General features: G+C 51.0%; 1 protein-coding gene across 4 annotated transcripts in view; it reads right to left on the minus strand.

The window, feature by feature from the left end:
- Window positions 1-22,263, minus strand: part of LOC141111803 (hemicentin-1-like) — a 368,745-nt gene that overhangs the window by 326,508 nt on the left and 19,974 nt on the right. Inside the window, exon 2 of one of the 4 annotated variants that reach the window (XM_073603942.1) lies at window positions 16,036-16,129. The exons of the other annotated variants lie outside the window; for them this stretch is intronic. The gene's annotated coding sequence lies outside the window, so the exon portion shown is untranslated. The remainder of the gene's footprint in view (window positions 1-16,035; window positions 16,130-22,263) is intronic. 4 annotated transcript variants of the gene reach the window in all.

The following is a 22,263-nucleotide window of genomic DNA, read 5'->3' on the forward strand; positions in this document are numbered from 1 at the left end:
AGCCTAATAGGGGAAAGTCTTTTTTCTTTGCCCCTGTTTGGCTTAGGAAAAAGGGAAAAGAGTTGGGGTATGAGTTGGGTGGGAGGGGTAAATGATAGAGGTCGACCGATATATCGGCCGATATTTGGTGTTTTTTACTTAATCGGCATCGGCTGATTGTGCTGATAAAAAAAGCCGATATAGCTTCAGTGTGACTTGCAAATGACTTCTGTAATAGAAGTCAGTGCAAGTTGCCTGTGTGAAGCGACTTCTCCAAATCTGATAAAAAGAACCTGAAGGATACAATGTTTACACTTATCAATGAACTAAATTCCGTGTGTAGAAGCTCTCAGTTTAACCATTTAACCACTTGACCACTGGGCACTTAAACCCCCTTAATAACCAGACCAATTTTCAGCTTTTGGTGCTCTCACATTTTGAATGACAATTACTCAGTCATGCAACACTGTACCTATATGAATTTTTTGTCCTTTTTTTCACACAAATAGAGCTTTCTTTTGGTGGTATTTAATCACCGCTGGGTTCTTTATTTTTTGCGCTATAAAAGAAAAAAGACCGAAAAATCTGTAAAAAAATAAATTTTTCTTCGTTTCTGTTATAAAATTTTGAAAATTAGTAATTTTTCTTCATATATTTTGGCCAAAATTTATACCGCTACATATCTTTGGTAAAAATAACCCAAATTAGTGTATATTATTTGGTCTTTGTGAAAGTTATAGCGTCCACAAGCTATGGTACCAATATCTGAAAATTGATCACACCTGAAGTACTGACGGCCTATCTCATTTCTTGAGACCCTAACATGCCAGAAAAGTACAAATACCCCCCAAATGACCCCTTTTTGGAAAGAAGACATTTCAAGGTATTTAGAAAGATGCATGATGAGTTTTTTGAAGTTGTCATTTTTTCCCACAATTCTTTGCAAAAACAAGTTTTTTTTTTTTTCTTTTTTTTTTTTTCACAAAATTGTCATATTAGCAGGTTATTTCTCACACACAGCATATGCATACCACAAATTACACCCCAAAACACATTCTGCTATTACTCCCGAGTACGACGATACCACATGTGTGAGACTTTTACACAGCGTGGCCACATACAGAGGCCCAACATGCAGGGAGCACCTTCAGGCGTTCTGGAGCACCCAGGCCAATTCTGACATTTCTCTCCTACATGTAAAAATCATCATTTATTTGCTAGAAAATTACATAGAACCCCAAAACATTATATATGTTTTTTTAGCAAAGACCCTAGAGAATACAATAGCGGTCATTGCAACTTTTTATCTCGCACGATATTTGCGCAGCAATTTTTGGAACGCGTTTTTTTTGGAAAAAAAACTGTTTTTTGCTTTAAAAAAAAACAAAACAGTAAGGTTAGCCCAATGTTTTTGCATAATATGAAAGATGAAGTTACGCCGAGTTAATAGATACCTAACATGTCACCTTTCAAAATTGCACACGCTTGTGGAATGGCGCCAAACTTCACCACTTAAAAATCCCCATAGGCGACGCTTTAAAATTTTTTACTGGTTACAAATTTTGAGTTACAGAGGAGGTCTAGTGCCAAAATTATTGCTCTCGCTCTACCGATCGCAACGATACCTCACATGTGTGGTTTGAACACCGTTTTCATATGTGGGCGGGACTTACGTATGCGTTTGCTTCTGCATGCGAGCACACGGACAGGGGCGCTTTAAAAAATTTTTATTTTTTTTTATTGTTCATTTTACTTTATTTATTTTAGTTTGACACTTTTTTCCAAAAAAAAAAAATTTTTTGATCACTTTTATTCCTATTACAAGGAATGTAAACATCCCTTGTAATAGGAATATGGCATGACAGGTCCTCTTTACAGTGAGATATGGGGTCAATAAGACCCCACATCTCACCTCTAGGCTGTTCCTGAAATAAAAAAAAAAAAAAAAAAAAAAAAGATCCTGGCTTCGATCATAGCGGTGAGTCGGTAGAAGCACCGGAGGGCGGCGGGAGGGGGGGGCGTCCCTTCTCGCCTCCCGTAAGAACGATCAAGCAGTGTAACAGCCGCTACGATCATTCTTATGGTGTAGGGAATCGCCGGCTGAAAAAGATGATATCTGAATGATGCCTGTAGCTGCACCCATCATTCAGATATCCCCGCACAAAGTCAAGGACGTCGTATGACGGAAGGCGGGAAGTGGTTAAAACGCTTTTTTTTTTTTTAACACAAAGTTGTCCATTTATACAATATTTCTAACACATAACATGTACATATCAAAAATGACACCCCAAAATAGATTCTCCTACTATTCCTGAGTACGGCGATACCACATGTGTGAGACTTCCACAGCCTGGCCACATACAGAGGCTGGGTACGGCTAAGCATGGCTGGGTATTGCAGAGTATCGCCGAGTATGACTGGGTATGGCAGAGTATGGCTGGGTATCACCGAGTATTGCAGAGTATGGCTGGGTATTGCAGAGTATGGCTGGGTATCACCGAGTATTGCAGAGTATGGCTGGGTATCACTGAGTATTGCAGAGTATGGCTGGGTATGGCAGAGTATGGCTGGGTATGGCAGAGTATGGCTGGGTATGGCAGAGTATGGCTGGGTATGGCAGAGTATTGCGGGTTATGGCAGAGTATTGCAGATTTTTGTGGGGTATTGCAGAGCATGGCTGGGTATGGCAGAGTATGGCTGGGTATCACTGAGTATTGCAGAGTATGGCTGGGTATCACTGAGTATTGCAGAGTATGGCTGGGTATTGCGGGATATTTCAGGGTATTGCAGGGTATGGCAGAGTATTGCGGGGTATGGCAGAGTATTGCGGGGTATTCCAGGGTATGGCAGAGTATTGCGGGGTATTGCAGGGTATGGCAGAGTATTGCGGGGTATGGCAGAGTATTGCGGGGTATTCCAGGGTATGGCAGAGTATTGCGGGGTATTGCAGGGTATGGCAGAGTATTGCGGGGTATGGCAGAGTATTGCGGGGTATTGCAGGGTATGGCAGAGTATCGCAGGGTATGGCAGAGTATTGCGGGGTATGGCAGAGTATTGCGGGGTATGGCAGAGTATTGCGGGGTATGGCAGAGTATTACGGGGTATGGCAGAGTATTGCGGGTATGGCAGAGTATTGCGGGGTATTTCAGGGTATTGCAGGGTATGGCAGAGTATTTCGGGGTATGGCAGAGTATTGCGGGGTATTCCAGGGTATGGCAGAGTATTGCGGGGTATTGCAGGGTATGGCAGAGTATTGCGGGGTATGGCAGAGTATTGCGGGGTATTGCAGGGTATGGCAGAGTATCGCAGGGTATGGCAAAGTATTGCGGGGTATGGCAGAGTATTGCGGGGTATGGCAGAGTATTGCGGGGTATGGCAGAGTATTGCGGGGTATGGCAGAGTATTACGGGGTATGGCAGAGTATTACGGGGTATGGCAGAGTATTGCGGGGTATTTCAGGGTATTGCAGGGTATGGCAGAGTATTTCGGGGTATTGCAGGGTATGGCAGAGTATTGCGGGGTATTGCAGGGTATGGCAGAGTATTGCGGGGTATTGCAGGGTATGGCAGAGTATTGTGGGGTATTCCAGGGTATGGCAGAGTATTGCGGGGTATTCCAGGGTATGGCAGAGTATTGCGGGGTATGGCAGAGTATTTTGGGGTATGGCAGAGTATTGCGGGGTATTTGCAGGGTATGGCAGAGTATTGCGGGGTATGGCAGAGTATTGCGGGGTATTCCAGGGTATGGCAGAGTATTGCAGGGTATTGCAGAGGGAATTGCAGAGTATTGCACAGCATTGCAGGGCATGCAGAGTAGTAGGGATGGCTGAGCATGGATGGATGGATGGCTGGATGTCTCTGTGCAGCGCTGTGGGCACTACAGATGCAGCCCACAACGCTGCAGCCATCCATCCATCCGCCTCTTCGGTCACTGTGTACCGATCGGTACACAGGAGGGGAGGAGAGGGGGAGGAGAGGAACCGGCGTCATCAGATGACGCCGGTTTGTTTACATGTGATCGCTCCGTCATTTGACGGAGCGATCACATGGTAAACGGCCGCGATCAGCGGCCATTTACCGGGATCTGTGATGCGCCGGGTCCTGTGGACCCGGCGATCACGGATGCTCTCGAGTGCGCGCCCTAGGGGGCGCGCGAGAGCAGAATTCTGGGAGGACGTCCCTGGACGCCCTCCCAGAGTTAAACAACCGCCCTGTAGCCGTCATTTGGCTATGGGCCGGTTGTTAAGTGGTTAAAGACTAAATCTTTTCTGACATTTGTTGCTTACAAGTAAAAATCCTGTATTTTCTGCTAGAAAATCACTTAGAACCCCCAAACATTATATATATTTTTTTTAGCAGAGACCCTAGGGAATAAAATGGTGGTTGTTGCAATATTTTTTGTCACACGGTATTTGCGCAACGGTCTTTCAAATGCAATTTTTTTTTAAAAATACACTAATAAATTTTTTTTAAAAACTAAGCAGTAAATTTAGCCCATTTTTTTTTCATCCAGAAGTTTTGATGACCTGTTTTTGTGTATTTAATATTTAAGAGAGGTTTTTTAAAAATTTTTTATCTAAATTCTACATACAAGTGAACTGATTGGAGGTTTGTTTTGTTTAATAAATGTTTAAATGTAAAAAAATTTCCGTATCACTGAAGGCTCCTTTCACACTGGAGCAGGCATGCGTTGACGGTAAAACGCTGCAAGTTTTAGCGGCTCTTTACCATCATTTTAGCGGCGCTATTTGGCTGCTAGCGGGACGCTTATAACCCAGCTAGCGGCCGAGGAAGGGGTTAAATGCGCCCCTGAAGCGCCGCTGCGGAAACGATTTGCAGGCGCTTCGACTGCGGTGCGCATTCATTTCAATGGGCAGGAGTGATGGAGGAGGGGTATACACCGCTCCAAAGATGCTGCTTGCAGGAATTCTTTTAACCTCCTGCCAGCGCATCGCCTCAGTGTGAAAGCACTCGGGATCTCACACTGAGACTGCAGGGGAGCCGTTTGACAGGCACTTTACAGGCGCTATTTTTAGCCCAAAAGCGCCTGAAAAATGCCCCAGTGTGAAAGGGGTCTAACTGTTAGATTTTATGAGATGAAGGGAAAAAAAAAAAAAAAGAAAAAAAAAAAAATCGGCCTAATATATCGGCCCAAAAAAATCGGCATCATATATCGGCCATCGGCCACCGCGATTTGTAAACATCTGCATCGGCATCGGCCAAAGAAAAACCCATATCGGTCAACCTCTAGTAAATGGGTCACAAGGAATGCTCCTAGGCTAGGCCAAGAAAGGCAGGGGGGGAGGGGGATGGATGGGCACAAGGGTAGAGAAATATGCAAGATTCAATTAAAATTAAAGGGTTGTTATGCACTAGCACGAAATGCACATATGGTAAAGATAAAGCCATCACATAGATTGTTAATACATTTATTCACAACTACTAAATTAGTAAAGAAAAATTTGGCAAGATTAAAAAGGATGGGAAATTTTGTATACGAGATATATATATATAATATTTGACACTGGTGGGGTTAATCAAGGAAAGTTTTATATTTATTATCATAAGAGGCCTATGTTCCTGATGGTTTTTTCCTCTTTTTTTGTTTTGCTCTTTTTCCTTTTTTGGTCCTTTTTATTTAATGGAGTTTTATATTTTATGTATTTGTACGTATTTTGCATCTATCAGTATGTATGCTTATAATCTAAAGGAGGGCTAGGATGGTAGGAATAACCTCATGGAATATCCGGGGTATGGGAGACCCCATTAAAAGAGCTACTGTATTCTCAGAGCTGGAATCACTGGGTGTGGACCTGGTGTGCCTACAGGAGACACACCTCACCAATGAGTCTAAATCTTTAATTCGGAATAAAAAATTCCAAGTACAATTCCACTCAGTACACACCTCCTATTCAAGAGGAGTGTGTATACTGATTAAAAAGTGGATGGTGTTCTCTTGTAAGGATGTTAGGATAGACCTGTTGGGTTGTTAGGTTTTCTTATTCTGCACAATAGAGGGTAAATCTTTTGTTATAGCTAATGTGTACATTCCCCCTCCCTTCAAGATGTGGATTTTATATCACCTCTTAGAATATGTTGAGGACAAAGGGGATACCCCACTTATAGTGGTGGGCGATTTTAATATGGTTCTTAACAGTAAAATTGATTACCGTATATACTCGAGTATAAGTCGAATTTTTCAGCACCTTTTTTGTGCTGAAAGTGCCCCCCTCGACTTATACTCGAGTCAAGCACTTTTCTGCAGCAAAAAATTTCATTTTCCGAACCGACTTTGGGGCCCCGTATCTCAGGGCCACTTAGTGCTAGAAACCCCAAATTTGGTGTGCAAACCCAGTAGACCTGGTACCACAACATATCCAAAGCTGGAGTTCCTAGCACTAAGTGGCCCTAAGATACGGGGCCCCAAAATCAGTTCGGAAAATGTCATTCTCTGCTGCAGAAAAGTGCTTGACATTTTCTGAACCGATTTTGGAGCCCTGTATCTCAGGGTCACTTAGTGCTAGGAACCCCAAATTTGGCATGCAAACCCAGTGGACCCGGTACCACAACATATCCTAAGCTGGAGTTCTTAGCACCAAGTGGCCCCGAGATATGGGGCCCCAAAATAGGTTCAGAAAATGTCATTCTCTGCTGCAGAAAAGTGCTTGACATTTTCTGAACCAATTTTTGGGGTCCTGTATCTCGGGGCCACTTGGTTCTAGAAATCCCAACTTAGATATTTTATTGTGCTAGTTCCACTGGGTTTGCACACCAAATATGGGGTTCCTAGCACTAAGTGGCCCTGAGATACGGGGCCCCAAAGTCGGTCAACTGTGTCCATCTGTAGCAATGTCATTTCGGGACACTTTGGGTTCAGAGACCCCAAACTTTGGCTGCAGCTAGGGGGCATCTAGGAACCCTTAACTACCGAGTTTGAAGTTCGGGGGACCTATGGCTGCAAATGGGCACAGTGAGGCATGCAAATGGGCACAGTGAGGCTGCAAATGGGCATTGTTGACCCTCTTTTCCACTTACAGTAGCTGTGCATTTCTCACCCTCGTCTTATACTCGGGTCAATAAGTTTTTCCCATTTTTTTGTGGTAAATTAGGGCCTCGACTTATACTCGAGTATATACGGTAGTTCCCTCCAAGAGCAAGGGAGGATAGGGCAACTGATAGGCGGCTCGCTCAGCTGTTTGAAAAGATTGGGTGGTGCGACCTTTGCAGAATCCGTAATCAGGAGGAGAGGCAGTACCCCCGAGAGGGGTATCAGACCACTCTCCTCTGACGCTGACGATAAACATCTGTAATAGACGCAATGAGAGAGTATGGGCATTGAACTCCATATGGTTGGAGATTATAGGAAAAAAAGAAGAAATATCCGAAATAATAAAAGAATTTGTGGCAATTAACTCAGGGTCGGCGTCGCAGGGGATGGTCTGGGACTCTCTGAAAGCGTTTCTGAGGGGTATCCTCTTACAGTATATATCACGGGTTAAGAGACAATCAAGAGAAAAGGGAGAGCAGATTAGGAAAGAGCTACTAGATTTAGAAAAACAATACGTGGCGGACCCAAGCCCAGAAAAACAGGAGCTTTGGGTAAAAAAGCAGCAGGAGTATAAGATGGATATACTTAAAAACGCGGAAAATAAGAGACTATTCCAGAGGCAGAGGTATTTTGGGGAGGGGGAAAAAGTGGGCCATATGTTGGCATTATTAGCTGATACTAACTCACCCTCTTCAACGATCGCGGCGATTCGGACCTCTAGTGGGGTAATTTCGTTAGACCCCTCCGCGATTAAAAAGGTTTTCTTTGAATACTATAGTAACCTATATAAATCACAACAACTAAAAGTAGGAGAGATAGAGAACTTTTTAGAGGGTGTCAGTCTGCCACACCTCTCTGAAAATTAAAGGAATAATCTGGACTCCTCTATAACCCTTGAGGAAGTACAGCAAGCAGCATTAGATATGCCTAATCAGAAAGCCCCAGGTCCTGACGGTCTACCTGTGGAAATTTACAGGTATTTTGGAGAGGCTCTATTCCCAGAACTCTTGAAGACATTGAACTGGGCGATGACTGATGGCAGCCTGCCCTCTACAATGACTGAAACCAACATAGTCCTGATAAGGAAAGAGGGAAAAGACCACCTTGAGGCAGCATCATATAGACCCATCTCGCTACTATGCTCTGATATAAAAATATGGCAAAATATGGCAAAGGTATTGGCTACTAGGCTAAAGAAACATATATTAGAGCTAGTGCACCCGGACCAGTCAGGGTTTATCCCAAACAGATCTACTAGTATTAACATCAGAAAGGCATACCTGAACCTCCAGTTACCAGTAGAGACTAGAAGCTCCAGAGCGGTCCTTGCTTTGGATATTGCCAAGGCGTTTGATAGCCTGGAGTGGGGATATCTCTGGTGGGTACTGGAGAAGTTTGGGTTTGGCCCTAAATTTATCAATTGGGTCAAGACCCTGTATTTCCATCCAAAAGCCAAGCTAAAGATTAATAGCGAATACACGGAGTGGCTATTCCTGGAGAGAGGGACGAGGCAGGGGTGCCCTCTCTCGCCTCTGCTATTCGCTGTAGCAATGGAGCCATTGGCAGAGGTAATAAGGCACTCGTCTGGAATACAGGGATTTGGGGCGAGGACTAGGCTGGAAAAAGTGGCACTTTATGCTGATGACGTGCTGATTTTTCTCGGGGATACGGGACCATCCCTTGAAAAGGCAATACAACTGGTGGAAAGATTTGGGAGGTCTTCAGGCCTGGTGGTTAACTGGGAAAAATCAACACTGCTCCCATTAGACTCAACACATAATAGCCAAAGGGGAGGTATGTCGAGACTGAGGGTAGTGGAGAAGATGTGCTATTTGGGTATAATTATTTCAACTGACCCGGCGCAATATATAGGGGATAATTTAGTCCCTTTATTGGAAAAATTTAGAAGAAAAAGCACTGTTTGGTGCCAACTTCCGTTATCCCTGGCAGGTAGAGTTAATTTGATCAAGATGGTCTGGATGCCACAATTATTATATGGACTCCACAACTCCCCAGTCTGGATTGGGAAGAGCTGGTTTTTAAAAATAAACACCTTACTTAGAGAACTAATATGGAAGAAAGGGCAGGCAAGGATCAAACTACAAACGCTTCAGCGCCCTTTTGGGGAGGGGGATTGGCAGTACCACATCCCTATAGCTACTTCCTGGCGGCACAATTACAACAACTAGGAGGCTGTGAATGTCAGGGCCTGTTGAACTCCAATGCGAAACTTATGATCCATGACTCCCCATATGGATCCCTGGCAGAGGCATTAGACGCGGGGACACTTCAGGAGGGACCTCCAACACATAAATTGATCTTTAAAGTTTGGCGGGCTACTAAGAGGATTATGAGCTATGGAGGACACACTGAATTCTCGCCCATATGGAATGATAGGGAATTGAGGGAGTTGCTAACAGTGGAAAGAAACTGGACATGGGTTCGCCACGGAATATGTAGATTGGCACAGTTATACGAGGGTAAAAATTTTAAATCTTTCACTAAACTAAGAGGTGAATATGGGATTCCAAAATAAAATTTTTACACTTGCCTGCAGATTAGGCATGCACTTAACAGTCAATTCAGTAAACGCTCATTAGAATGGTGCAATATACCTCTCCTAAATAGAATTATAAGAGCAAACACCACCAAGGGTCTGATAGCACTAATAAGTGGACACATTTCTGGAAGGCTGCTTGATCTGCAAACGACTCTGGATATTAGGGAGAGATGGGCGGGGGAGGTGGGGGAGATTACAGACAGCCAGTGGAAGGGAATTCTGAAGGCGAGCCCATTGGTATCGGTATCTCTATCACAACAGGTGTCGCACCTTTTTCTTATACATAGGGCTTATTATACCCCTAAGAGATTGTTTAGCTTTGGTCGCAGACCGGACGATAAATGTCCTAGATGTTTGGATACTGGTGACCTAATTCATATGGTATGGAGATGCCCAAGGCTGGCGAGATATTGGTCGGGGATAATTAGGACCATAGAAAGCAGGTTTAAAACCAAGCTGAAGCAGGAGGCCGGGGAATGTATCCTTGGCCTGTTGGGGGAAAGTGGGGAGAGTAATAATAAGCAAATTGCTATAGGAAGGTGCCTTTATCAAGCCAGGAAATTAATAGCACAGTCTTGGCTATCCATCATGCCCCCAACTATAGAAGACTGGATTAGGACAGTGGACAAGCTAGTTTGGACAGAAAAAACAGTCTACATTAGGAGAAATAAATATGAAAAATTTACAAAAATCTGGAGCCCTTGGCTACAATGGTCGGGCATAGCCCCTTGACTCGGTCTTATCCCTGAAAAGAGCCCAAAATATGGGACTATCCGTTAGTAAAGTATAGAGGTAAAGGATATATAGTGCAATGAGGCTTAATAGCTGATGTGATGCTAGCACTAAAAGATGCCCAGGTAACCCTTTAATACAGCCCATTAATAGGGGAGGACGGGAGGGAGAGGGTTGGGGGTAGGGGTGGGGGGAGGAGGTATAGAAGAATTAGAATGCAAAGTATTCTTGTATAACCTGTGTTGACTGGCTGATGTCTATAAGTGGATGTGAAAATTACAATTCTTTTTTTCTTTTTTATCTCCTATTGTAATAAGAAAAATTTAATAAACAATATTGAATAAAAAAAAAGAAAAAAAAAAAAAAAAAGAAAGAGGCTGCAGATGGTACAGGGGAGGTCAGAGGCTGCGGAGGGGACGACAGGAGGTCAGAGGCTGCGGATGGTACAGGGGAGGTCAGAGGCTGCTGAGGGGACGACATGGGAGGTCAGAGGCTGCGGAGGGGACGACAGGGGAGGTCAGAGGCTGCGGAGGGGACGACAGGGGAGGTCAGAGGCTGCGGAGGGGATGACAGGGGAGGTCAGAGGCTGCGGAGGGGACGACAGGGGAGGTCAGAGGCTGCGGAGGGGATGACAGGGGAGGTCAGAGGCTGCGGAGGGGACGACAGGAGAGGTCAGAGGCTGTGGAGCAGACGACAGGGGAGGTCAGAGGCTGCGGAGGGGACGACAGGAGAGGTCAGAGGCTGCGGAGGGGACTACAGGAGAGGTCAGAGGCTGCGGAGGGGACGACAGGAGAGGTCAGAGGCTGCGGAGGGGACGACAGGAGAGGTCAGAGGCTGCGGAGGGGACGACAGGAGAGGTCAGAGGCTGCGGAGGGGACGACAGGAGAGGTCAGAGGCTGCGGAGGGGAGGACAGGAGAGGTCAGAGGCTGCAGAGGGGATGACAGGAGAGGTCAGAGGCTGCAGAGGGGATGACAGGGGAGGTCAGAGGCTGCGGAGGGGATGACAGGAGAGGTCAGAGGCTGCGGATGTTACAGGGGAGGTCAGAGGTTGCGGAGGGGACAACAGGAGGTCAGAGGTTGCGGAGGGGATGACAGGAGAGGTCAGAGGCTGCGGATGTTACAGGGGAGGTTAGAGGCTGCGGAGGGGACAACAGGAGGTCAGAGGCTGCGGAGGGGACAACAGGAGGTCAGAGGCTGCGGGGGGACGACGACAGGGGAGGTCAGAGGCTGCGGATGGTACATGGGAGGTCAGAGGCTGCGGAGGGGATGACAGGAGGTCAGAGGCTGCAGAGGGGATGACAGGGGAGGTCAGAGGCTGTGGAGGGGACGACAGGGGAGGTCAGAGGCTGCGGAGGGGAGAACAGGGGAGGTCAGAGGCTGCGGAGGGGAGGACAGGGAAGGTCAGAGGCTGCGGAGGGGAGGACAGGGAAGGTCAGAGGCTGTGGAGGGGAGGACAGGCGAGGTCAGAGACTGCGAAGGGGACCACAGGAGGTCAGAGGCTGCGGATGGTACAGGGGAGGTCAGAGGCTGCGGAGGGAATGACAGGGGAGGTCAGAGGCTGCGGAGGGAAGGACAGGGGAGGTCAGAGGCTGCAGAGGGGATGACAGGGGAGGTCAGAGGCTGTGGAGGGGACGACAGGGGAGGTCAGAGGCTGCGGAGGGGATGACAGGGGAGGTTAGAGGCTGCGGAGGGGATAACAGGAGAGGTCAGAGGCTGCGGAGGGGATGACAGGGGAGGTTAGAGGCTGTGAAGGGGACGACAGGAGGTCAAAGGCTGCAGATGGTACAGGGGAGGTCAGAGGCTGCGGAGGGGACGACAGGAGGTCAGAGGCTGCAGATGGTACAGGGGAGGTCAAAGGCTGTGGAGGGGACAACAGGGGAGGTCAGAGTCCGCGGAGGGGACTACAGGGGAGGTCAGAGTCCGCGGAGGGGACGACAGGGGAGGTCAGAGGCTGCGGAGGGGACGACAGGGGAGGTCAGAGGCTGCGGAGGGGATGACAGGGGAGGTCAGAGGCTGCGGAGGGGATGACAGGGGAGGTTAGAGGCTGTGAAGGGGACGACAGGAGGTCAGAGGCTGCAGATGGTACAGGGGAGGTCAGAGGCTGCGGAGGGGACGACAGGAGGTCAGAGGCTGCAGATGGTACAGGGGAGGTCAGAGGCTGCGGAGGGGACGACAGGAGGTCAGAGGCTGCAGATGGTACAGGGGAGGTCAAAGGCTGTGGAGGGGACGACAGGGGAGGTCAGAGGATGCGGAGGGGATGACAGGAGGTCAGAGGCTGTGGAGGGGACGACAGGGGAGGTCAGAGGCTGCGGAGGGGATGACAGGGGAGGTCAGAGGCTGTGGAGGAGACGACAGGGGAGGTCAGAGGCTATGGAGGGGACGACAGGGGAGGTCAGAGGCTGCGGAGGGGACGACAGGGGAGGTCAGAGGCTGCAGATGGTACAGGGGAGGTCAGAGGCTGCGGAGGGGATGACAGGGGAGGTCAGAGGCTGCAGATGGTACAGGGGAGGTCAGAGGCTGTGGAGGGGATGACAGGGGAGGTCAGAGGCTGCGGGGGGGGGGGCGACAGAAGGTTAGAGGCTGCGAGGGGGGGACAAGAGGTCAGAGGCTGCGGGGAGATGTAGGAAGAGGCACACGCCACCAGACGAGACCTCACTGAGCGCTTTACTTTTAAAAATGGCGCTGCTCGGCGCCATCATGCCACTCCGCATGTGCCCGCCTTTCCGAAAACTGCCAAGCGTGTACGGGCTTTCCCAAGCATGGCTAGCTTCGGAACAGCTGGTGCATACGCAGTTGCATGTCGGCCGGCCCCGCAGCCATATTTTTTTCAGGCGCCGCTGCCCTCACAGCGGCCCCAGGGGCAGACAGGCAGCCGGCCCACCGGGAGATTTCCCGGTATTCCGGTAGGCCAGTCTGGCCCTGGGTGCCCTGTATGTAGATCAGGGTTCTGGATGCATGACTAGGGGGAGGTGCCCTGTATGTAGATCAGGGTTCTGGATGCATGACTAGGGGGCGGTGCCCTGTATGTAGATCAGGGTTCTAGATGCATGAATAGGGGGCGGTGCCCTGCATGTAGATCAGGGTTCTGGATGCCTGACTAGACTAGGGGGCGGTACCCTGTATATAGATCAGGCTGGGGGGGAAGTTGCTGGGCAGAGAACACAGGAGAGCTGTGGCTGGGGGGGAAGTTGCTGGGCAGAGAACACAGAAGGGCTGTGGCTGGGGGGGAAGTTGCTGGGCAGAGAACACAGGAGAGCTGTGGCTGGGGGGAAGTTGTTGGCAGAGAACACAGGAGAGCTGTGGCTGGGGGGGAAGTTGCTGGGCAGAGAACACAGAAGGGCTGTGGCTGGGGGGGAAGTTGCTGGGCAGAGAACACAGGAGAGCTGTGGCTGGGGGGAAGTTGTTGGCAGAGAACACAGAAGGGCTGTGGCTGGGGGGGAAGTTGCTGGGCAGTGAACACAGGAGAGCTGTGGCTGGGGGGGAGGTTGCTGGGCAGTGAACACAGGAGAGCTGTGGCTGGGGGGGAGGTTGCTGGGCAGAGAACACAGGAGAGCTGTGGCTGGGGGGAAGCTGCTGGGCAGAGAACACAGGAGAGCTGTGGCTGGGGGGGGGGAGTTGCTGGGCAGAGAACACAGGAGAGCTGTAGCTGGGGGGAGTTGCTGGGCAGAGAACACAGAAGGGCTGTGGCTGGGGGGAGTTGCTGGGCAGAGAACACAGGAGAGCTGTGGCTGGGGGGGAAGTTGCTGGGCAGAGAACACAGAAGGGCTGTGGCTGGGGGGGAAGTTGCTGGGCAGAGAACACAGGAGAGCTGTGGCTGGGGGGAAGTTGTTGGCAGAGAACACAGAAGGGCTGTGGCTGGGGGGGAGGTTGCTGGGCAGGGAACACAGGAGAGCTGTGGCTGGAGGGGGAAGTTGCTAGGCAGAGAACACAGGAGAGCTGTGGCTGGGGGGGAAGCTGCTGGGCAGAGAACACAGGAGAGCTGTGGCTGGAGGGAAGTTGCTGGGCAGAGAACACAGGAGAGCTGTGGCTGGGGGGAAGCTGCTGGGCAGAGAACACAGGAGAGCTGTGGCTGGGGGGGAAGTTGCTGGGCAGAGAACACAGGAGAGCTGTGGCTGGGGGGGAAGTTGCTGGGCAGAGAACACAGGAGAGCTGTGGCTGGGGGGGGGATTTGCTGGGCAGAGAACACAGGAGAGCTGTGGCTGGGGGGGAGGTTGCTGGGCAGGGAACACAGGAGAGCTGTGGCTGGGGGGGAGTTGCTGGGCAGAGAACACAGGAGAGCTGTGGCTGGGGGGGAGTTGCTGGGCAGAGAACACAGGAGAGCTGTGGCTGGGGGGGAGTTGCTGGGCAGAGAACACAGGAGCGCTGTGGCTGGGGGGGAGTTGCTGGGCAGAGAACACAGGAGAGCTGTGGCTGGGGGGGAGGTTGCTGGGCAGGGAACAGAGGAGAGCTGTGGCTGGGGGGGAGTTGCTGGGCAGAGAACACAGGAGAGCTGTGGCTGGGGGGGAGTTGCTGGGCAGAGAACACAGGAGAGCTGTGGCTGGGGGGGAGTTGCTGGGCAGAGAACACAGGAGCGCTGTGGCTGGGGGGGAGTTGCTGGGCAGAGAACACAGGAGCGCTGTGGCTGGGGGGGAGTTGCTGGGCAGAGAACACAGGAGAGCTGTGGCTGGGGGGGAGTTGCTGGGCAGAGAACACAGGAGAGCTGTGGCTGGGGGGGAGTTGCTGGGCAGAGAACACAGGAGAGCTGTGGCTGGGGGGGAGTTGCTGGGCAGAGAACACAGGAGCGCTGTGGCTGGGGGGGAGTTGCTGGGCAGAGAACACAGGAGCGCTGTGGCTGGGGGGGAGTTGCTGGGCAGAGAACACAGGAGAGCTGTGGCTGGGGGGGAGTTGCTGGGCAGAGAACACAGGAGCGCTGTGGCTGGGGGGGAGTTGCTGGGCAGAGAACACAGGAGAGCTGTGGCTGGGGGGGAGGTTGCTGGGCAGAGAACACAGGAGCGCTGTGGCTGGGGGGGAGTTGCTGGGCAGAGAACACAGGAGAGCTGTGGCTGGGGGGGAGTTGCTGGGCAGAGAACACAGGAGAGCTGTGGCTGGGGGGGAGTTGCTGGGCAGAGAACACAGGAGAGCTGTGGCTGGGGGGGAGTTGCTGGGCAGAGAACACAGGAGAGCTGTGGTTGGGGGGAAGTTAAACCACATGCAGCGCTGTAGAGCGGGGGCTACTCAGTGTCCTTGGCTGGCTTGGCAATCTCCACTGGGATGAGGTCTCTCCATCAGGGGGCGTGGTTACACATTTTTGGGCTCCACCTCTTTGTCAAACCATAGGGAAAGGGTGAGTATTCATTGGTGCAATGATTTTATAGGGAAAATGGGGAGGAGTGTGGGCGGTGGCTCCTCCCTCCTCCCTCCTCCCTCATAGTCTATATGACATCTCATGAGGCCAAGTAAAATGAGAAATGTGGGCAGATGACTTTGTCATATGATGTGCTTAAAAACTGACAAGTCAAAAGCATTGAGGGGTCCAAGACTTCAATGAAGGCAGAAGCTAAAAACTGGGCACATATAGAAAAACCCCGCAAGGGAGGCTGGGCAAAAACCTTTTTTTTGTATAAAAGAAATCTCCATAAGTTGTAGTGTATAAAAAACAGTTTAAAATTGTATTTAAATTGTTCAAAGAGAGGTTACAAAAATAGCAAAAATACTGAAACAACAACATAAGCAAATACCGGTATATGTGTCGGTGTATGGAACATAAATGTCAGACGAGCTTCTCCACTGGATTGATCCACATGGTAGTAACTCCCCTCTGTGATATCTGTACTGAGAGCAGAATAATTAAGCGAATAAAAAAATTTGACACATATGGTTGGATGAAATGAAAAAAAAAAGTACCATATTTTTCGCTCCATAAGACGCACTTTTTTGGGATAAATGTCTTATGGAGCAAATATTGAGCAGCCTCCCCTCTGTGTCGCCGCGGTCACCATGTTAGAATACTGACGTTCAGCTTTTCTGTGGCTGAAGAGAGGACAAGATGTGAGGGGCATCCTTGCAGAGGTGTATCAGAGGGGGGGGGGGCAGTCCGCCCTGGGTGCCACGTATGGTGGTGTCAGTGGTGTCGCTATGGCAGGGCGCTCCACACCCAGGTCAGGGGACACCCGTCAGAAGTGACACCATCCCGAGAGCAGCGAGAGCCCTGGCTGCTCCGTTTTTGTTTTTTTTTCAGTCGGAAGACTCCGGGCGCCATGGCCACACTAGCCTGGTCCAGTCTGTCACTTCCTTCTCCTCCCACTGGTAGCTGCTGCTGCAAATTGTGTCCACAGTCCTCCGGACCCTCCTAGATGCCGCCCACCCGAGTGTATATGAGGCTGCCACCCACCCGGGTGTATATGAGGCTGCCACCCACCCGGGTGTATATGAGGTTGAGAGCCAGCCGCTCGCCGGGGGAGGGGGTTGTGGATTGCAATGACAGTGTCCTCCACTGCCTGAGGTCAGCTGGTGACAAGGGGGTGGGAGCAGGGTACCGAGTGGCACTTTCAGGGGGGCGGCAAACTGGTGGTGACAGGAGAGGTCGGGCAGAACACTCGCTGCCTGGGGGAGCAGTCCGCGGGTGAGTGGGCGGGCCAGTCGGCAGGTGAGTGGACTTGCTGGCCAGTCAGCGAGCTGGTGGGCATCTCTCACCGCCCGCCCTGCATCACTGCAGTTCCACCCTCACTGTGCAGCCGCGGACAGCAGATTACATCATCTCTGTGCTGCCTGACTTCACTCTGGGACACAGTAAGTGACAATCTGGCAGGCGACGTGGCCAGTGAAAATCTGCAACGTGTGGCAGGTGACACGGTATGTGACAAGTGATGTGGCAATTAACGATCCGCAACCTGTGGCAGGTGACGTGGCAAGTGAGGATCCGCAACGTGTGGCAGGTTACACGGTGGTTGACAATCTTCAATGTGTGGCAGGTGACGTGACAAGTGACGATCCGCAACGTGTGGCAGGTGACGTGACAAGTGACGATCCGCAACGTGTGGCAGGTGACGTGACAAGTGACGATCCGCAACATGTGGCCGGTGACGTGGCAAGTGACAATCTGGAACGTGTGTCAGGTGACGTGGCAAGTGACAATCCGCAACGTGTGGCAGGTGACATTGCAAGTGACAATCTGGAACGTGTGTCAGGTCACGTGGCAAGTGACAATCCGCAACCTGTAGCAGGTGACGTGACAAGTGACAATCCGCAATGTGTGGCAGGTGACGTGGCAAGTGATGATCCGCAACATGTGGCAGGTTACACGGTGGGTGACAATCTGCAACGTGTGGCAGGTGACATGGCAAGTGACAATCTGCAACGTGTGGCAGGTGATGTGGCAAGTGACAATCAGCATTGTGTGGCAGGTGATGTGGCAAGTGACGATCTGCAACGTGTGGCAGGTGACGTGGCAAGTGAGGATCCGCAACGTGTGGCAGGTTACACGGTGGTTGACAATCTTCAATGTGTGGCAGGTGACGTGACAAGTGACGATCCGCAACGTGTGGCAGGTGACGTGACAAGTGACGATCCGCAACGTGTGGCAGGTGACGTGACAAGTGACGATCCGCAACGTGTGGCAGGTGACGTGACAAGTGACGATCCGCAACATGTGGCCGGTAACGTGGCAAGTGACAATCCGCAACGTGTGGTAGGTGACGTGGCAAGTGACAATCTGGAACGTGTGTCAGGTGACGTGGCAAGTGACAATCCGCAACGTGTGGCAGGTGACATTGCAAGTGACAATCTGGAACCTGTGTCAGGTCACGTGGCAAGTGACAATCCGCAACCTGTGGCAGGTGACGTGACAAGTGACAATCCGCAATGTGTGGCAGGTGACGTGGCAAGTTATGATCCACAACGTGTGGCAGGTTACACGGTGGGTGACAATCTGCAACGTGTGGCAGGTGACATGGCAAGTGACAATCTGCAACGTGTGGCAGGTGATGTGGCAAGTGACAATCAGCATTGTGTGGCAGGTGACATGGCAAGTGACAATCTGCAACGTGTGGCAGGTGATGTGGCAAGTGACAATCAGCATTGTGTGGCAGGTGATGTGGCAAGTGACGATCTGCAACGTGTGGCAGGTGACATGGCAAGTGACAATCCGCAACACGTGACAGGTGACATCATGGCAAGTGACAATCTGCAATGTGTGGCAGGTAACGTGACAAGTGACGATCCACGTGTGGCAGGTGGCGTGGCAAGTGACAATCAGCAACGTGTGGCAAGTGAAAATCTGCAACGTGTGGCAGATGACGTGGCATGTGACAATCCGCAACGTGTGGCAGGTGACATGGCAAGTGACAATCTGCAACGTGTGGCAGGTGACGTGGCAAGTGACAATCTGCAACATGTGGCAGGTGACATGGCAAGTGACAATCCGCAACACGTGACGTCGTGGCAAGTGACAATCTGCAACGTGTGGCAGGTAACGTGACAAGTGACGATCCACAACGTGTGGCAGGTGACAGGGCAAGTGACGATTGCCAACGTGTGGCAGGTGACGTGGCAAGTGACATTCCGGAACGTGTGGCAGGTGACGTGGCAAGTGACAATCTGGAACGTGTGTCAGGTGACGTGGCAAGTGACAATCCGCAACGTGTGGTAGGTGACGTGGCCAGTGAAAATCTGCAAAGTGTGGCAGGTGACACGGTATGTGACAAGTGACGTGGCAAATAACGATCCGCAACCTGTGGCAGGTGATGTGGCAAGTGACAGGTGACATGGTGGGAGACATTCTGCAATGTGTGGCAGGTGACGTGGCAAGTGACGATCCGCAACGTGTGGCAGGTGACGTGACAAGTGACGATCCGCAACATGTGGCCGGTGACGTGGCAAGTGACAATCCGCAACCTGTGGTAGGTGACGTGGCAAGTGACAATCTGGAACGTGTGTTAGGTGACGTGGCAAGTGACAATCCGCAACGTGTGGCAGGTGACGTGGCAAGTGACAATCTGGAACGTGTGTCAGGTCACGTGGCAAGTGACAATCCGCAACCTGTGGCAGGTGACGTGACAAGTGACAATCCGCAATGTGTGGCAGGTGACGTGGCAAGTGACGATCCGCAACGTGTGTCAGGTTACACGGTGGGTGACAATCTGCAATGTGTGGCAGGTGACATGGCAAGTGACAATCCGCAACACGTGACAGGTGACATCATGGCAAGTGACAATCTGCAATGTGTGGCAGGTAACGTGACAAGTGACGATCCACGTGTGGCAGGTGGCGTGGCAAGTGACAATCAGCAACATGTGGCAGGTGACGTGGCAAGTGAAAATCTGCAACGTGTGGCAGGTGACGTGGCAAGTGACAATCCGCAATGTGTGGCAGGTGACATGGCAAGTGACAATCCGCAACATGTGACAGGTGATGTCGTGGCAAGTGACAATCTGCAACGTGTGGCAGGTAACGTGACAAGTGACCATCCACAACGTGTGGCAGGTGACAGGGCAAGTGACGATTGCCAACATGTGGCAGGTGACGTGGCAAGTGACGATCCGCAATGTGTGGCAGGTGACGTGGCAAGTGACAATCTGGAACGTGTGGCAGGTGATGTGGCAAGTGACAATCCGCAACGTGTGGCAGGTGACGTGGCAAGTGACAATCTGGAACGTGTGTCAGGTGACGTGGCAAGTGACAATCTGGAACGTGTGGCAGGTGACATGGCAAGTGACAATCTGGAACGTGTGTCAGGTGACGTGGCAAGTGACAATCTGGAACGTATGTCAGGTGACGTGGCAAGTGACAATCCACAACCTGTGGCAGGTGACATGACAAGTGACAATCCGCAATATGTGGCAGTTGACGTGGCAAGTGACAATGCGCAACGTGTCAGGTAACATGGCAAGTGACAACCTGCAACGTGTGTCAGGTGACGTGACAATCCACAACGTGTGTCAGGTGACGTGACAAGTGATGATCCACGTGTGGCAGGTGGCGTGGCAAGTGACAATCAGCAACATGTGGCAGGTGACGTGGCGAGTGACAATCCACAACGTGTGTAAGGTGACATGGCAAGTGACAATCCGCAACGTGTGTCAGGTGACGTGACAATCCGCAACGTGTGGCAGGTGACGTGACAAGTGACGATCCACAATGTGTGTCAGGTGACATGGCAAGTGACAATCAGCATTGTGTGGCAGGTGATGTGACAAGTGACGATCCACAATGTGTGTAAGGTGACATGGCAAGTGACAATCCGCAACGTGTGTCAGGTGACGTGACAATCCGCAACGTGTGGCAGGTGACGTGACAAGTGATGATCCACAATGTGTGGCAGGTGACGTGACAAGTGATGATCCGCAGCGTGTGGCAGGTGACGTGACAAGTGACGATCCGCAACGTGTGGCAGGTGACATGACGAGTGACGATCCGCAACGTGTGACAGGTGACGTCGTGGCAAGTGACAATCTGCAACGTGTGTCAGGTAACGTGACAAGTGACCATCCACAACGTGTGGCAGGTGACAGGGCAAGTGACGATTGCCAACATGTGGCAGGTGACGTGGCAAGTGACGATCCGCAACGTGTGGCAGGTGACATGGCAAGTGACAATCCGCAACATGTGACAGGTGACGTCGTGGCAAGTGACAATCTGCAACGTGTGGCAGGTAACGTGACAAGTGACCATCCACAACGTGTGGCAGGTGACAGGGCAAGTGACGATTGCCAACATGTGGCAGGTGACGTGGCAAGTGACGATCCGCAACGTGTGGCAGGTGACGTGGCAAGTGACAATCTGGAACGTGTGGCAGGTGATGTGGCAAGTGACAATCCGCAACGTGTGGCAGGTGACGTGGCAAGTGACAATCTGGAACGTGTGTCAGGTGACGTGGCAAGTGACAATCTGGAACCTGTGTCAGGTGACGTGGCAAGTGACAATCCACAACGTGTGGTAGGTGACGTGGCAAGTGACAATCTGGAACGTATGTCAGGTGACGTGGCAAGTGACAATCCGCAACCTGTGGCAGGTGACATGACAAGTGACAATCCGCAATATGTGGCAGTTGACGTGGCAAGTGACAATGCGCAACGTGTCAGGTAACATGGCAAGTGACAACCTGCAACGTGTGTCAGGTGACGTGACAAGTGATGATCCACGTGTGGCAGGTGGCGTGGCAAGTGATGATCCACATGTGGCAGGTGGCGTGGCAAGTGACAATCAGCAACATGTGGCAGGTGACGTGGTGAGTGACAATCCACAACGTGTGTAAGGTGACATGGCAAGTGACAATCCGCAACGTGTGTCAGGTGACGTGACAATCCGCAACGTGTGGCAGGTGACGTGACAAGTGACGATCCACAATGTGTGTCAGGTGACATGGCAAGTGACAATCCGCAACGTGTGTCAGGTGACGTGACAATCCGCAACGTGTGGCAGGTGACGTGACAAGTGACGATCCACAATGTGTGGCAGGTGACGTGACAAGTGATGATCCGCAGCGTGTGGCAGGTGACGTGACAAGTGACGATCCGCAACGTGTGGCAGGTGACGTGACAAGTGACGATCCACAATGTGTGGCAGGTGACGTGACAAGTGACGATCCGCAACGTGTGGCAGGTGACGTGACAAGTGACGATCCGCAACGTGTGGCAGGTGACGTGACAAGTGACGATCCACAATGTGTGGCAGGTGACGTGACAAGTGACGATCCGCAACGTGTGGCAGGTGACGTGACAAGTGACGATCCGCAACGTGTGGCAGGTGACGTGACAAGTGACAATCCGCAACGTGTGTCAGGCGATGTGACAAGTGATGATCCGCAACGTGTGTCAGGTGACATGGCAAGTGACGATCCGCAATGTGTGTCAGGTGACGTGACAAGTGACAATCTGCAACGTGTGACAGGTGACAATTTGCATCTAATGTTGGAGTCCAAATCAAAACTGTAAGTACAAACACACATCACAAGTTGTATGAGACACGAG

Source organism: Aquarana catesbeiana, linkage group LG11 (genome assembly GCF_042186555.1).
Source record: "Aquarana catesbeiana isolate 2022-GZ linkage group LG11, ASM4218655v1, whole genome shotgun sequence".
Lineage (NCBI taxonomy): Eukaryota > Metazoa > Chordata > Amphibia > Anura > Ranidae > Aquarana > Aquarana catesbeiana.